Source organism: Pinus tabuliformis, chromosome 5_2, assembly GCF_031772625.1.
Source record: "Pinus tabuliformis cultivar Carrire ecotype Pingquan chromosome 5_2, CPIR1, whole genome shotgun sequence".
Taxonomy (NCBI): domain Eukaryota; kingdom Viridiplantae; phylum Streptophyta; class Pinopsida; order Pinales; family Pinaceae; genus Pinus; species Pinus tabuliformis.
In genome coordinates this window covers 777,295,924-777,312,607 of record NC_142306.1, presented here as the reverse complement: position 1 = coordinate 777,312,607, position 16,684 = coordinate 777,295,924, and the positions used below count along the sequence as shown (strand labels likewise).

At 36.0% G+C, this 16,684-nt stretch overlaps 1 pseudogene; it reads right to left on the bottom strand.

Moving 5' to 3' along the window:
• Positions 1–11,729: 11,729 nt before the first annotated feature.
• On the bottom strand, positions 11,730–14,499 carry LOC149161585 (L-type lectin-domain containing receptor kinase IV.2 pseudogene; annotated as a pseudogene).
• Between the last annotated feature and the right edge of the window lie 2,185 nt (positions 14,500–16,684).

Genomic DNA, 16,684 nt, shown 5'->3' with positions numbered 1-16,684 from the left:
TTGCACTTTACTTTCTGCTCTTAGATATCAAGTTGTTCATCTATTGATGGTTCTTTTTCCATAATCAAATAACTTTATTGGAGCCAAAATATCACTTAGTACAGCTTGGTTTTGTTTGCTTTAAGACTCACATTGCTGACTTGTTCATAACTATTCTCACATGATAAATCTAGCTGAAAGGCAAAAAGGTTAAGAAAAGGTTAAAGTAGTGTGATTTGTCTCCTTTATGTAGTGTCACTTAGATTTCACATTGCTTAGATTAAGTTGAAGAGTTAAAATAGTGTGAGATAGTTGTTCTCACTTTTAATTGAATTTAATATAGATTTCATTTTCATTTTAAATCAGCAGCAGAGATACTAGGCCGATGTCATTAGTCCTTTATTTGATGTCTTTATTTTCCTTTAAGCATTTGATTTCATAGGTGGTAGAGGGGGCCCCTGCCTTGTATAGTTGTCATTTTATTTTTGCATTTTATTTCACCATGTATATTAGCTGTACATAAATTTCTTTCAAGTTGATTGTAGATTAGTGATGCACATAGCCTTTTAATGAACTAATGACGTGATAGAATCATCTTGTCCTTTTGCTGAAGCAGTAAGGATACTGGGTCTCATAGTCATTCTCTCATTATTTGATTATTGCATTTTATTTTGATTGAACTAGTTGTATATTTACACTTTTGTTTAAATACTAACTCCATCAATAACATGTTTTAAGTTCTTTTGAAGTGCTAAGTTTTGGAAATTACCATTAGGGACATAGGCCTTGTCTTGAAACCTTTATCCATACTTGTCCTTTAAAAGTATCCTTAAGACCTTAGAATAGGATTTCCATTTGCATTAAACACTTTAGAAAACCAACAAGAACAAAACCCCAAAAACAACATAAACTATAAAACAACGAAGTAAGAGAAAGGTTAACTAAGCACATATAGTGCACCACACTTCATCAGTTTACGATACCCGGATTGATAATTTATGTAGAGCAATTTAAGACGTTAAATTGACTAGACATTTTGGCACCGTTGCCGGGGAAGTGTAATTAGGAAACCTTATTTCTTACATCTGAAAAAAAAAAAATTTAATAATTCTTGAGTATGCTCTCCTCTTGCACTTTGTGTGATTTAGAGGATCAGAAAAAGGATTGTTAAGTAAAAAAGAAAAATAATAATTCTTGAGTATGCTCTCCTCCTGCACTCTGTGTGATCTGGAGGATCATAAAAAGAATTGTTAAAAAAAAAAAAAAAAATAGGAGACAAAATAAATTTCATCACTTCAATTGATTCAAAAAAAAAAAAAAAAAAGAATAGACAAAATAAACTTTATTTCATTTCCATTTTCACTCCATACCATCCATTTCATCAATAAAAGTTATTTCCCCATAATCATTTCCATTAGGATTGCCTAACTATCTCTATTTAGCTAAGTGGTTGTTGTGCCAAGTTTCCGCAGCTGTAATCAATTTCCGCAGCTGTAATCAGTTTCTGCAGCCACCACTCTGTTTTTCAAATTTACAGTCAAGATGTTAGTGCAATAAAATGAAAATGCAGGTATGACTAAGCAATATAAAAATTCAAAAATTCAGAGAAAAAAAATGCATATAGAAGTGAGTTTATATCATAAGGATGGTTGGTATACATGCAACAAGATGTGGCACCTGCAGGTTTTTCTTTGGCTCTGTTGTACTTCACAGTCTTAAGTTTTGGTACCTTGATGACAGCAGCCTTAGAATGGAGAGGTATTCCAACCTATGTGTTGGGCCTTGCCCGTGCAGTAAGTGCGATCATTGGATTCAGTGGCTTTGGTCCATTTGGATTCAGTGGTGGATTTTGTTGCCATGTGTGGCTTCAATTTGGGTTCAAAAGCAACAACTATCATCTTGGATGTTAATGGGAGGAGTGGCTGCATCTCGCTTGGGACTATGGATGTTTGATCTTGCTGTGGTGCAAGAAATGCAGGATTCTGTCCTTGAATCAGATCGTGGTGTTGTAGGTGGTGTTCAAATCTCTCTTCAATCATGCATGGACTTGCTGGGTTATGTCATGGGAATTATTGTCTCAGACCCTAAGGACTTTGGAGTGTTAATACTTGCCTCCTTCCTATCAGTTTCATGTGCAGCGCTTCTCTATTCTCTTCATACATATCGTATATAATTGATGATGATTTTGAGCTTCTTGTAATTTTTGAACCTGTGTAATACACCTGCAGAACAGTAGATCAAACAAGAAAAACGAATGCAGCAATAAAAACATCAACTCAGAAAGAATGCAGAACAGAGAATTGTTAACTCAGGAAAAATGCGTAAACAGCAGAAAAAATGTCAAACTTCAAACGTTCGATTTGACCAAACAGAGACGAATTTAGAAAAAATAAAACATGGGTTTTCTTGCTAGGTGGGTTAATTAGATAACCCAGAAACCGTTTGAAGAAATTTGTGGCGGTCTGGGAGAAATCCTCGGTTCTTTGGAGCCTCTTTTTTGCCGCCGCGTGAAGAAATACGAAAATTGAGTTAATTAACAGATAATTTGAATGCGTGATTCAATTCCGTGTGCCTGAGGAAGAGAAATCCAATTGGGAATCAACTGTATGCTGGCATCTGAAATCCGATTACACGCCTTCCATCTTATTAAACTCAACCTGTTTAGAGACGTATTCCAATTGAACACGACTCTCTGTCATTAAATCCCATGAAGTCGCTGCCACCCATCTGTACATGTTTCGTTACTGTCGGTTAAATGTTGGGAGAAAATCATGTTTGAAGAACTCAGGGAAATGAAGGATCCCCTGCTTAAGGATAATACCCTGCAGGCCTTGACATCTCTGTGCTTGGCTCTTAAACATGCTGTGGAGACCCTCAAGTTTGGCCACGAGAGCAGCAAGCTGTTCATGGTTCTAGAAAGAAAGCAAGTTGCAGGCAAATTTCACAGTGTAACTACTCAGTTGGAGCAGGCTTTAAGTGAATTGGCTTATGAAGAACTTGGATTGTCAGATGAAGTTCGAGAACAGGTTGAACTTGTACATGCCCAATTCAAAAGAGCTAAAGGAAGAGCTGACACACCTGATTGGAAATCGAGAAAGATCTAAGTACCGTCTTGTCTCAGAGGAGTGATAGAGATGTTGACCAATCAGTATTAAGAAGATTAGCAGAAAAGTTACAACTGGGAATAGGAAAGACAATGTTTATACGCATGCATTTGTATCTTCTTGTGAACTTGTTTACCATTCTCGCATGCATTTGTATCTTCTTGTGAATTCATCTTGGCTGCTCATCCTCTGTTTCCGTTTACAGTTCTTGAACACTCCCGTATCCATCTTCCATTTTCAGCCATTGTTCTTCCATCAACCTTACAACATAACTGTCTTACCTCTGTTAAACCCTCACAGGCAGACAAATTTTAAACAGAGTAAAGGATGGGTCGATTACTAAAGGCAGAACCGGAAGGGCTTAAGTCTATGAAAGGGCCAAATAGTTATGATCATGGTTATAGGCTGTTCATCAACTATAAATTCATCAATAAAACTGTTTTGCTCCATTCACAGAGTTCCTACATGCAGACAATGAAAAAAAAAAATTGATGATCGACTGTTTTAGCCACTTTCCGCAGCCAGCCCAACTTTCCGCAGCTAGCCCAACTTTCCGCAGCTGTTTTGTTAAACTCTAGGTTGCAGGTGTCATCAAGCAAAACAAGTCACATGGGTAGCTGGGGGAATGTTGGTACATGGATGGTGTCCTATTCATTCGATCAAATTTGATGAAAAAGACCCCGGTCAAAGGGAAGTCAAATTGTGTGTTATCACTAAGTCGCCACACTGAGTCACTGCATGTCAAGAAAAAATAATAATTTTGAATCAATGAAATGAATAAGTTATTTGCTCACTTTTCTGAAGGTATTGATTAATTTTGGACTGATAATGAAAGATGAATGGCTAACTTTGTATCCAAGATTTTTAGCTACAGCACCATGCACATTCCGATTCCACAGCTGTTCTCTGATTCCGCAGCCAGAAAAACCTCATTGTTCAAATCAGCTTATCTTTCTTATACAAAATCAGATTTTGATGATTTAACTATCATTGGAAAGATCTCAACAAGATCTATATAATGAGAAATCTATCATTAGAGTTTGAAATGGCAAATAATGAAATAAATTGCTGAAAAGAAGCAACATTCAACTTGGGCACCAATTCCAAAGCAGGTATAAATTCTTTTGATTTTTCCTTTGAGAACTTGTTTCATTAATACAAATTCTTAGTTATGTGTGTAAATATCATAACTAGAGAGATTGATCACCTCTCTCCTTTGATAATCTTACATTCCATTGCAGAAGAAGTATTAGTTTTTTTTTGCAGGTTTCAGGAGGAAGGACAAATGACTACAAGAGAATGGTGTCTCTCTAAGAGACCAATTTGTTTCATAAGAGGATGATCAGCAACAAAGAGGAAATATGTTGATGCAAAATCAGATCCAAACACTTGAAAAACTTTCAGATACTATTGTCTCCATCATATCCATCCATCACATCCATACCTCATCTCATTTTCCTCCATATTTTCCATTTTCATTCACATACACTTTCCATCTCTTTTTGTCCATTCATAACCCACAAATAAAAGCAAGATGCTCATTCACATGCTTATTGCCATTGCCATTTTTGTTCTCCATTTCCATTTTCCATTTTCATCTTCCATTCCTTGTCATTTTCATTCAGCAAATAAGCCCTGCTTCAATGCAAATTATTGAGTCTAAGTTCTTTGTAAAAAAACACCTTGAGGCTTGCATGCCTTAATGGCAAGTCCTCATGCTGACAAACAATGGGAATACATTAATGTCCCTTGTTCGTCAGATCTTCTAGGTGACTCGACTTCAGCAAATTCATTCGTACCTAGCAAGATGTGTTTGGGCATCTTGACTCTCATTGAGAGTTCTCGTGTTGACTAGTGGCATCCATTAATGGCCACTAAGCCAACAATTTCCTACTATGTTCGACATCAGAACATCTTTTCACATAGTAGGAATTGTGCCAATGAGTTTTGAAGACGTGAAGACTATTATTTTCAGCATTTTGGAGCAGATTCAACAAGTTTTAGTAGAAGCAATAAAAATTCATCTTATCTCTCTATCCATGACTCCTCTTGTTCAGCCACTTGAAGAAGAATATGATCAGAAGTTTTCAGCCACTACACATACAACTCATCCATTCAAAAGGGTAAGTGAAGGTACGTCATTTTCTAACTTTTGACCATAGAATTCCATAAAAAGCTAGAATGATAATTGTTGGAAAAACATTTCTCTTCCTCATTTCATAAAATTGCCAATACCATCAGTTGGGGGGGGAATACATTCATATTCATATCTTGCCATGTCCATATCATATTCAGGAGCTCACATAATTCCAACATATATTAATTATTGTATTGCTATTATGAGCATACAATGGCTTTTGAAAAAGTGCTTAAAGAATAAATTGGATACAAACAAAATCATGGTTGCCACACAAGAACCAACCATCATGCAATCCAATAAAGATATACTTTGCAACAATAATCAAAATATCATTATGCAAAGTTCAAAGATCAAAATAGAAGGCAACAAAAAAAAAAATGGTTGTAACACAAGAACCAACCATGTTGTAATTCAAGTGAAACACTTTGCAGAAATATGAAGTTATCAAATGATATCATGCAAAGTTAAGCCAAAGCTCAATGATCAAAAGAGTTAATGTAATATATATTGCATGAGGACATGCAATAGCTTCAGTTGGGGGGTATGTTGACTCTTGAAAATGTCATTCATTTCCATTACACTTTCACTATTATGTCCATTATATCACCTCCATTTCACCTCCATTTCACTACTATGTCACCACAGTCATCCCACTTTCATTATCATTGGGCCACCTTTATGTTTTTCCAATCTTTATTATTTCTAAGCCTTTTAAGTGAATTTGTGGTTAAACATTAGAAAATAATGTGCATATGCTTATACCTAACAAATGGGTTGAGATTGTTGACATGTGTAGGTTGAAAGGAGGCTTCTAGAAGACCCTTATGTGGCACTCTAAGGCCAAATTCGAATTTGGTTGGAAAGAATCATGGGATCATGAGGATATGTGTCACATCTCCTAATTGTATTGTAACTCTAAAAAGACATGTGTCTTATCAGTGCCTATTTTGATTAGGACTCTAGAGGTAGAGGGAGAGATTCATGGATTCTCATTAATGAGATGGCTCTCATCTTTTTGTATAAATAGGAGATCTCTCTCCTTCATTTGTTAGTCTTTTTTTAGTCCCTAGTTCTTAAGTTTGTAGTTCTTCCTTGATGGCTTTTGAAAGCTTTGGAGAACTTTGTTGTACTTTGTACTTTTGAAGAAATTGAATAAAGCTTTGATGTTCTCAACATGGAAGGAGATGTGAAGTAGATGTCATGGAGCATATTAGGATGTAAGGTAGAGTAGATTTCATTTTGTAAATATTGCTTTGTAGAATGTAAGGTAGATTAGATTTTTCATTCATGCAATTTTAATTCATGCAAGTGTGTTCAATTTTGCTTTGATTTTATAACTAGTGGCATGTGTGATCATCTTGTCTATGTTGCTGACCTTTATTTTTCTGCAGTTTGATTTTCATTAGTATCATTTCTTTAACTTGCACTTTACTTTCTGCTCTTAGATATCAAGTTGTTCATCTATTGATGGTTCTTTTTCCATAATCAAATAACTTTATTAGAGCCAAAATATCACTTAGTACAGCTTGGTTTTGTTTGCTTTAAGACTCACATTGCTGACTTGTTCATAACTGTTCTCACATGATAAATCTAGCTGAAAGGCAAAAAGGTTAAGAAAAGGTTAAAGTAGTGTGATTTGTCTCCTTTATGTAGTGTCACTTAGATTTCACATTGCTTAGATTAAGTTGAAGAGTTAAAATAGTGTGAGATAGTTGTTCTCACTTTTAATTGAATTTAATATAGATTTCATTTTCATTTTAAATCAGCAGCAGAGATACTGGGCCGATGTCATTAGTCCTTTATTTGATGTCTTTATTTTCCTTTAAGCATTTGATTTCATAGGTGGTAGAGGGGGCCCCTGCCTTGTATAGTTGTCATTTTATTTTTGCATTTTATTTCACCATGTATATTAGCTGTACATAAATTGCTTTCAAGTTGATTGTAGATTAGTGATGCACATAGCCTTTTAATGAACTAATGACGTGATAGAATCATCTTGTCCTTTTGCTGAAGCAGTAAGGATACTGGGTCTCATAGTCATTCTCTCATTATTTGATTATTGCATTTTATTTTGATTGAACTAGTTGTATATTTACACTTTTGTTTAAATACTAACTCCATCAATAACATGTTTTAAGTTCTTTTGAAGTGCTAAGTTTTGGAAATTACCATTAGGGACATAGGCCTTGTCTTGAAACCTTTATCCATACTTGTCCTTTAAAAGTATCCTTAAGACCTTAGAATAGGATTTCCATTTGCATTAAACACTTTAGAAAACCAACAAGAACAAAACCCCAAAAACAACATAAACTATAAAACAACGAAGTAAGAGAAAGGTTAACTAAGCACATATAGTGCACCACACTTCATCAGTTTACGATACCCGGATTGATAATTTATGTAGAGCAATTTAAGACGTTAAATTGACTAGACACACACACATAGCATCGTTTGTGTATTGGTCCCATCTCTTGAAATGACCCTCGTATCCAGGGTCTTTTCGAGATATGAGACGAAGTGTGCTATGAACGTACACTAAGTTCTCTGCCTTCTTTGAGCCCAACATATTTCTCTTTACTAAATGGATAAAGGCATAAGTACTCCAATTCCTCTCACAAGATGAAGAACTAGCTACCTAGAATATTAGGGGAAGCCCATTAAATTAATTAAAAAATAAAATATAAAAACTAAAATGAACCCCAAAGAACCCAAAAGAACCTGATTTTGGGGTTCCAAGTACCCATCATCAGGGTTCTCCGTACCCATCAAGACAAAAGAACCCAATTTTTTTTAATGAAGAACCCGGTTCTTCATAGAAGAACCCGGTTCTTATGGGTTCTTCTCAGAAGCACCCGAACCCGAATCCGGTACTTGGGGACGAGAACCCGGGACGGGTTCGAGAACCCCACCCCCGGGTTCGGGAACCCATGCAACATAGATTCTAAGTCTTTGTATTTTTTAATCAGATTGTGGTTTTTTGTTGTTTAAAATGAGTTTTTCAATGCATAAATGGATTCAATGCTCCCAAAAACAATTAGACTACTATGACCAGAAACCCTCCCCATAACAGGAAATGGCTCAAAGTTCTACCAACTTTGGCTAACTAATTCTCAATTAACAACTTAATTAAGGCCTTGTGATAAACAAAATGAGGAGATGGGTCTTCCCTGCCCCGAAACGAGCAACCATGTGCTTAAGACTCTCTAATAAATAAAATTGAAATGAAAATGGTAAAAATTTACATGGTTAAAACGCAAAAATGGGTGATGCTTAGTAGCCCATGTCATTTATCCTCTAGCCGAGATATATGCATCCTTGCCTTCCAATTTATGTCCTTGAACTCAGTCTTCAAGAAAAATGGGACATCAATCCCAGCTAGAACATGGCTTCTAAAGACCTTTTCCCCATCTATAGGTAGGGCTGTAATTTTTGCGATTAATTCCTCTGTGATCAGGAATGAAAGTCCTCCTACCTCCACACGTTGTCCGTCAAACCCCTGGGAGTAATTTTTGTGATTAATTCCTCTGTGATCAGGAACGAAATTCCTCCTACCTCCACATGTTGTCTGTCAAACCCCTTGGAAAATGCTCGAGCCACAACATCATGGTAATCAGTGGAAAAAATCCTACCACCCAGCATGCTGGAATTGTTGTTGAATATATGAATAAATATCTAAAAGGTCTGGACCTTTGGGCTCGTTTCTATTAAGTTTGTCACTTTTCCCCATTATCCCTAAGATTTGGTGATTACACAAACCAAAGATCAGGATCAAGTGTTGTATCTAGGCCGAAAAATTTGAAACAAACAACCTTCTAGCGCTTAAACTAACACAACTTTGCAAATGACAATGGTGACAATAATGTGTGGTAAAAATAATGATATTTTTCAAATATACTATCTGATTGACATGTGAAATGATTATTTTGACCCTTCGATAATTACAAAATCACACCATAGCTCTTGGGTGGTGGAAATTTCACTTTCAATACGTACCTTTCACCTCCAGATAATTTGTGGTGTGACTGAACAATGATTACCGTATCACTGATGTGGAATTTGTCAGTGTAGTTTTAAAAAATGAAATTGAAATTTTACTTTTGGCATTGATATTCCCGCTATCAACTAATATCTGATAATGCTAACACTCTTGTTATCAGCGCATTCCTGTTAATCATATTTCTTAAGCTAATAAGTACTGATAGTCACATTAGCAACTTTCTCTTGTTTATTACAAATTATTTTCGCTGACACTGAAATTGTCATCGGTTACAGAGAAACTTTCAAACTCAAACTAAAATGTGATAATACCATGAAGAATTTCAAACACAAACTAAAATGTGATAATACCATGAAGAAAAAGAGGTACTAAAGAAATCATCCATGTCAAAATCACAATGGGAAACAACATAATGTGCATTTTCATAAGACTGCCATTTATTGGAGGTGGTTGATCTTTCTTTTCATCCATTTGATCTTTTCTTTCAGTGATTTTCTCACAGGGAATTGTACAAATGGCAGCAATATGTACAAGTTTACCACATTAAAGAATTTGATAGTTGTTTTATCAGTGAAATTTCTTTGTTTTTTTATCATTATGCTGTCTATCTCCCTGATTATTTTTTACTCCCTTTCCTTTATAATTCCTTCTCCCTGGACCTCTCCTTTATTATTTTTCGCTGATTCTTCTTGAGTTTTTTTATCTTTTTGAGCAAGACACAAATTTTCAGCATTAGAATTGGGTAGGGGTTCTTTCTTACCAAAATATTTCTTTCTTTCTATAATTTTTCCTACTAATTTGTCAAAATCTAAATCTTTTCACTTAGCACTAGTTTGGAGAAATTCCAAGTAGTTCTAATCGATCATTATTTTTCACCTGCAAATTAAACAACTTCAATAATAACTTTATTATCTCCAATTATGAATGCGAATTATAAAGCTCTTTCAAGTTTGCAAAGGCTTCATATGTTGTCTTAATTTGAATAATATCTATGCTTAACTCTTTTGTTACGAAAGTAGAAATCAACGCATTAACATTTTTTATCATTAGTTTGACAAATAGCTAGTTGTTTTTCCTCTTCACGCTATTTGGTGCATTATTTCTTTTTCCTTCACAAATTCCCTCCCACGAATTGTTGAACATAAATATATTTTTAACTTTTTCTAGTCCACTCCTAATAATTTTCCTTTCTCAGAAAGACAACACCAAAACTAGGAAAACCAACAAATTCATTTTCCCAAAGAAAATTTTGCAGTAAAAAGAAAACGTGACTTTACAAAACTCCTTAGGATAGTAAACAAAAAACTTTCCTTTAAGTTGAAGTGGAGTGATACCTCATCACATGTTATCTCTCGTCCAACAATTTTTTTAACCAGTGCTGAATGTCTATTCGATTTTATTTAGTCCATCAATAAGCCAAAATTAACGGTTCATCAAAGTCGGCATAACAAATCAACGACAGACAGGCGGTATATACAGATCAACAACGCGATGACACATAACTCGAAAAATATATTAAAAAAAAGTGGTCCCATGTACGCGTAACGGTCGAACAAGATCAACCGTTTGGAGCAGTTCTCGATGTATCCAAAGGTGCCCGGCCTCACATTGCTTGCTGAACCTTAACGAGTGAGGCGGTCCCAGGAGGTGGTTTGACAAAACTGCTCATCACTTTAATCCATGGCTCAAATCTATTGCGGGGGCACTTTTCGAGTTTCAAAAAAACATCGTGTGGTGTCGAGGGTGGTTTCCAAAACGACATGGAACTGTGCGCTGTCAACTCTGCCAAGTCAAGTACAAGTCACCAGGGAAATAATTATGTTTCCGTAAATACTAGAAACAACTAATCAATATCCTAACTAAATCTTTCTTAATTACATGTAAAATCCCTTAAAAATTAGTCAACAAAAACACAAAATAACACTGATAAGTTGAAATTAGTCAACAAAAACACAAAATAACACTGATAAGTTGAATAATAAAATGGAAAAAACAAACCATTATAAAAATAATATAAAAATGTTCAAAAATATCAAAATGCAAATCCCTTTACACTTTTCATTTTAACCTAAAAATTTGAATATCTATATCTATATCAGTTCACAAATATTTGTGTAAAAGTTAAAAAATTGTAATGCTTACTAGTGTATTTAGTTAAGTTAAATTATTTTTAATTTTGTTAAATATTTGTGAAAAAATTAAAAAACTATAATACTTATTAATATATTTAGTTGAATTAAATTATTTATAATTTTTTTATTAAATAATTTTATGTATGATTTACAATATTAATATTAATATAATTTTAATAAACTCAATAACTAAGAATATATATATATATATATATATATTTTTTTTTTTTTCTCATACAAATTCACAAATATATTTCCTCATACAACTTTACACATCTCAATATAGATGACATTTGAATGAATTAATACACTTGGACAAACATAAAATACTTTCTCATCTCACAAACAAAAAAATTCTGATCCCTTCGGCCATACATTTCAATATAGATGATATTTGAATGAAGTAACATACAAGGATGGAATTTGACTCAAATTGCCTGTCACGAGGTGATTTTCCAGACAAATACAGCTAAATCTTTTTCAAAACCATCCAGATCCTTTGTTAAAATAAATTAAAAAAATGTCAGAGTTGTTAAACTGTCAAATTTATTGGGTGATTCATTCCTAACTTGGTAACATATATAGCCTTTGACAAACATAGTATACTTTCTCATCTCACAAACAAACAAAAATATGATCCTTTCGGCCATTAAAATAGAGACAGTACGTCCTGGATTAAAATGCGCTACAATGGTGAAAAGTTACGAGTCGGGAACCTTCTTTCCGACTGGCTTCGGCTCAACATTCCCTCCCTAAATTCATTAGCTGTATATCTGAAAAAGCCTCTGGGAGATACAGCCGTAATGGTGATCACGTTAGGAAGAGGAGCTTCGCCTTCCAGTATTTGGCAAACATGGCGCATGCTCAGCCTGCTTTCCGGATCTGGATGGGAACACAACAACCCCAATTTAAGCACCCTCACCATCTCCTCCACATCGTATCCCTTACCCAACTTCGGATCCACCGCATCCAGCAGTCTCCCCTGGGTGTACAGTTCCCATGTCCACTCCACCAATATCATCTCCTCCGCGTCCTTGGACTGATCTATAGGTTTCCTCCCGCACGCCACTTCCAACAGCAGAGCCCCAAAGCTGAACACGTCCGAGCTAGGCGTGGCCTTGCCGGTGTGTATGAGCTCCGGGGCTATGTACCCCAGGGTTCCGACCACACGAGTCGTTTCAGGATTCTCCCCGTGATCATACAGCCGGGCGAGCCCAAAGTCTCCGAGCCGTCCATTGAGCTCCGAATCAAGCAGCACGTTGCTCGACTTGATGTCTCTGTGGATGACCATCTTCTCCCACTCCTCGTGCAGATACAGCAACCCCGCCGCCACGCCCTTCAGAATCGCGTGTCGCTGAGCCCACGGCAGGACTGTGGTCGGGTTCCCGAAAATGAATTTATCCAGACTGCGGTTCGGCATGTAGTCGTAAACGATGAATAGCTGCTTTTGCCTCCTGCACCATCCACGGAGCTGAACCAGGTTCCGGTGTTGCAGGCGACCCATGCTCGAGATCTCGGCCACGAAACCCTTCATTCCCTCCGTGAACTCCTTCGTTATACATTTCACTGCGACTTCCTGACCGGTCCCTGGAAGAACCCCCATGTAAACCTTGCCAAAACCCCCGTGCCCCAAAATATTTTCGTCCCGGAACCTATTCGTGGCGATCCTCAGATCCTTGTAAGCAAATCTATGAGGCCAGAACTCCTTCTCCCACTCTTCGATCGTTTCTCTATTCTTGGCCCTATTAAAAATCACAGCCACAAGAACCATACATAAGAGAACCAGAGCCGCCACCGTAACGCCAGCTATGAATCCCAGGCTTGGGGATTTGGAATCCGTGTTAGCAAACGAAGGGAGATGCGAGATATCGAGGGCCGCTGCCGTACCATCGGTGGTGAAGCTCCACGCCATAATGTAATGGTCTTCGACAAAATTTCCTGTAGCCGCCGCAAAACCGACGAACATCTCTTCTTGTAGAACGCTGTCCAGATCGATTTTCAGAGATATCAGCGGCCTCTCCGGTCTAGGCAACCCGGCCTCCGTGATAGTGACGTTGATCTGGCTCTGGATATGATCATAATCGATCCAGGCCTGTATGTTCCGTCCGCTCTTGAGACTGAATCCATGGAAATCCTCCCCATTCCAATACCCGGCGGTCTCGGTCTTCGCAGAAACGAGGCTATTGATGTCCACGCCCACGTGGTTGTCGTCGGGGTCATCGAATTCTACATTCTTGCTCGTATCAAACTCCACTGCGAACAAATGATTGTATGGCTGCCCGTTACTGGTAAAGTTGAGCAGGCCCAGATACTCTGCCGACAGAGCGCCCTGGGGAGAAGTATAGGGCGTGAGAATGAAGGCTATTCCGTGCCCACCTGCGTCCGAGGGGGGAGGCACCATGCTGAATACGAAGGTAGTGCTGAAGGAGGAAAGCGTCCCGTTGCTTTTCATCTGCACGGGAATTGAATACAGCGCACGGCCTAGAATGAAATTGGAGTGATTTGTGATGCACAGTACGGATTTGGAACGAATGATTGAAGCCACCGTCTCCAAAATCAAGTTAGATCCATTGAACCCGTCGAACACGAAACTGGTAGGTTGATGACCCTGTGCAGGAAAAAGTGGTAGGAGAAGGGAGGCCAAGGCGATCAGAATGAGGCTGTGAAATGTAAGTATGCAAACAGAATCTTTAGTCCCTGCGGGATTCTTCAGGTTGGAAACCATACTTGGAATTTTCATCATTTCGACTCGATGATGAATCACATTAATTAATTCGAAACCACATCCCAATCAAAATCTCCTCACCGAATATTGTTCTTGTGATCTCAGACTGATAACGCTCTACCAGTTTTAAGGAATGATCACGGCTATGGCTTGTTTCTTCCACGCCAAGAAATGAAGGGGGCGAATATGACAACCGAACCTCTCTCAAGAGCCACTCGGTGACTTTCTTTCCTGATGACATCAGACGACCCTGACTGATGACGTCAGACGACCTCTTATTCAAGATGCGGCCACGTTGCGGTCGAGAGTTCAGGTGAGCCCACGCTAACGCGAAACCCATGGTCAAGTCGAATCTGTATACCTTCACTGGATGACAAAAGCTATTTGACTGTATTAGCCGCCAGGAGTGCGTTTTTAAATGTACTACGTGAAAGTCAGGGAATTCAGACTTTCGATAATATCTTGTCATATTGTGTGCGAATATATTTATTTATTATTTTTTAATTGGTGAATTCATAATGGGTTGGTGTGGGAGTAACTTGGGTGGAATGGTTAATAATTGTATTAATTCAAAATCTGGAGTTAGTATCCATCTTTCAAACTGAACAGAACAATTCATATTGTCAAAACTGCAACAGTTATGCTGAAGTTTCATAAGCACCCTTATGCTACAGAAAACACCTCAATACTTGCGATATCCACAATACATTAGAAAAATATAAAAAAACTATATCAAAAACAAAAAATGCAAATTTTCCCTGCAGATTTTGGGTGGATGTTTTGCAACTAGAACTTTTTATCAAAACTATCCTACAGAAACACGGGAAACTTGGACAGTGACAATAAAAAATGCTATCTTTTTGAGTGGATGTTTTTAAATTATTTTAAATCATAGAATTTTTTATCAAATAGATTGTAATTTTTTATTATTTAAAATGTTTTTTTAATACATAAATAGATTCAATTTTTTTTTAAGAACAATTGATTAAATTTTTAATTGTTTATTTTTATGAAGTGTTTTGATATATATTTCTCAAATCACTATTATTATTATTCATAAAATAAATCTATATACTAAGTTTATATATATATATATATATGAAAAAGTATAGACAAGATTCTTATTCATGGAGTTTTACATTTTTTTTTATAAAGATTTTTAATTTGTAAATAGGTTTTGTTACAATATCATGGCTAATCAATACTCCATGCCCAAAAAACTATAGCTCATTTCATATGACACTTGTTCTTAGCATGATTTCTTTTAATTAATCAAATTGATTAAAAGAGTAAAAAGAACATAAACACTTTGAAGATAAATCTCAATTTTTTATTTCTTTATCCTACAAGGAATATTCTAAAATATTTCATGGAGGCTCAATCCCTACGAGTCACAAATGTCTATCATCCATCTGACAAGTGTTGATAATTAAATTAAAATTCTGAAAGTCCTATTCCAAAATAACCACGTCTATAGACACAATTAATAAGTTATAAGTCCTATTCCAAAATAAACACATCTATAAACATAGTTAATAAGTTATAGTTGAGACATACTACCTTAAACTTTGTCACAAAAATTCAATCAATATATCCATTTAATAATAAAAAGAAAACAAATTATTTTTCCAATCACTCAATATCACCTACTCTTCAAACTTTATCACAAAAAATAATAATATTTCTTATTCTTTTTTGTAAGATACTAAACTTTAAGAATTTCAACAGGTTTAACACACTATAGTATTCTAATTAACATAAGCTTTCAACAAAAACAAAAACAAATAAAAAAACTACAGACACTTTATTTAATTAATTACGGCAAATAAAACATGTCAAATTAATTACTGCAAATAAAACATGTCAAAACAATAAATCCTCACGACAAATACTACAAATAAAACATGTCAAATTAATTACTGCAAATAAAACATGTCAAAACAATAAATCCTCACGACAAATACTACAAATAAAACATGTCAAAATAATCAACACAATAAATCCTCACGACAAATACTACAAATAAAACATGTCAGACTAATTAATACAATGAACCCTCACGACCAGTGTTCAAATTTGAACACATCACAACCCTTCCGAAGCCCTCTACCACGTAAGAGAAGTGATCAGCAAAATTTACGAGTCAAAAGAAATTTAAATTTTGATTTTTACAAGTTTAAAAAAAATATATATATATAATATTATAAAATGCTCAATGAAGGGCTGCCTGCCCGTAGGACATTTCAAAAAAATCCAGTTCTCTGACTCATGTAACACTCTAAAGTCTGGAGGAGGTTCTGACAACACTCAAGAAAGTGCAATGGGACGTAATGGAGGTTGTTCATCCATTCCCAGGCCATAGTCATAATGGCAACACTGTTAGAGTTAGCAATGATGATATGAGGTTTATGTCTGCATTCGTTGATAACAGAGGTTTCTTTTCGCATTCATTGATAGCATAGGAGAAGTAGCTATCTATTGGTATCCGTGAACATGCATATTTTGAAGGTATCAGAGATTTAAAAGAAACAAATAACAAAAGACAGAATTAACGATGACTGAGGTAGATTATTCTGAGCCTGTGAATCTTACCTGCATTGATTTTTC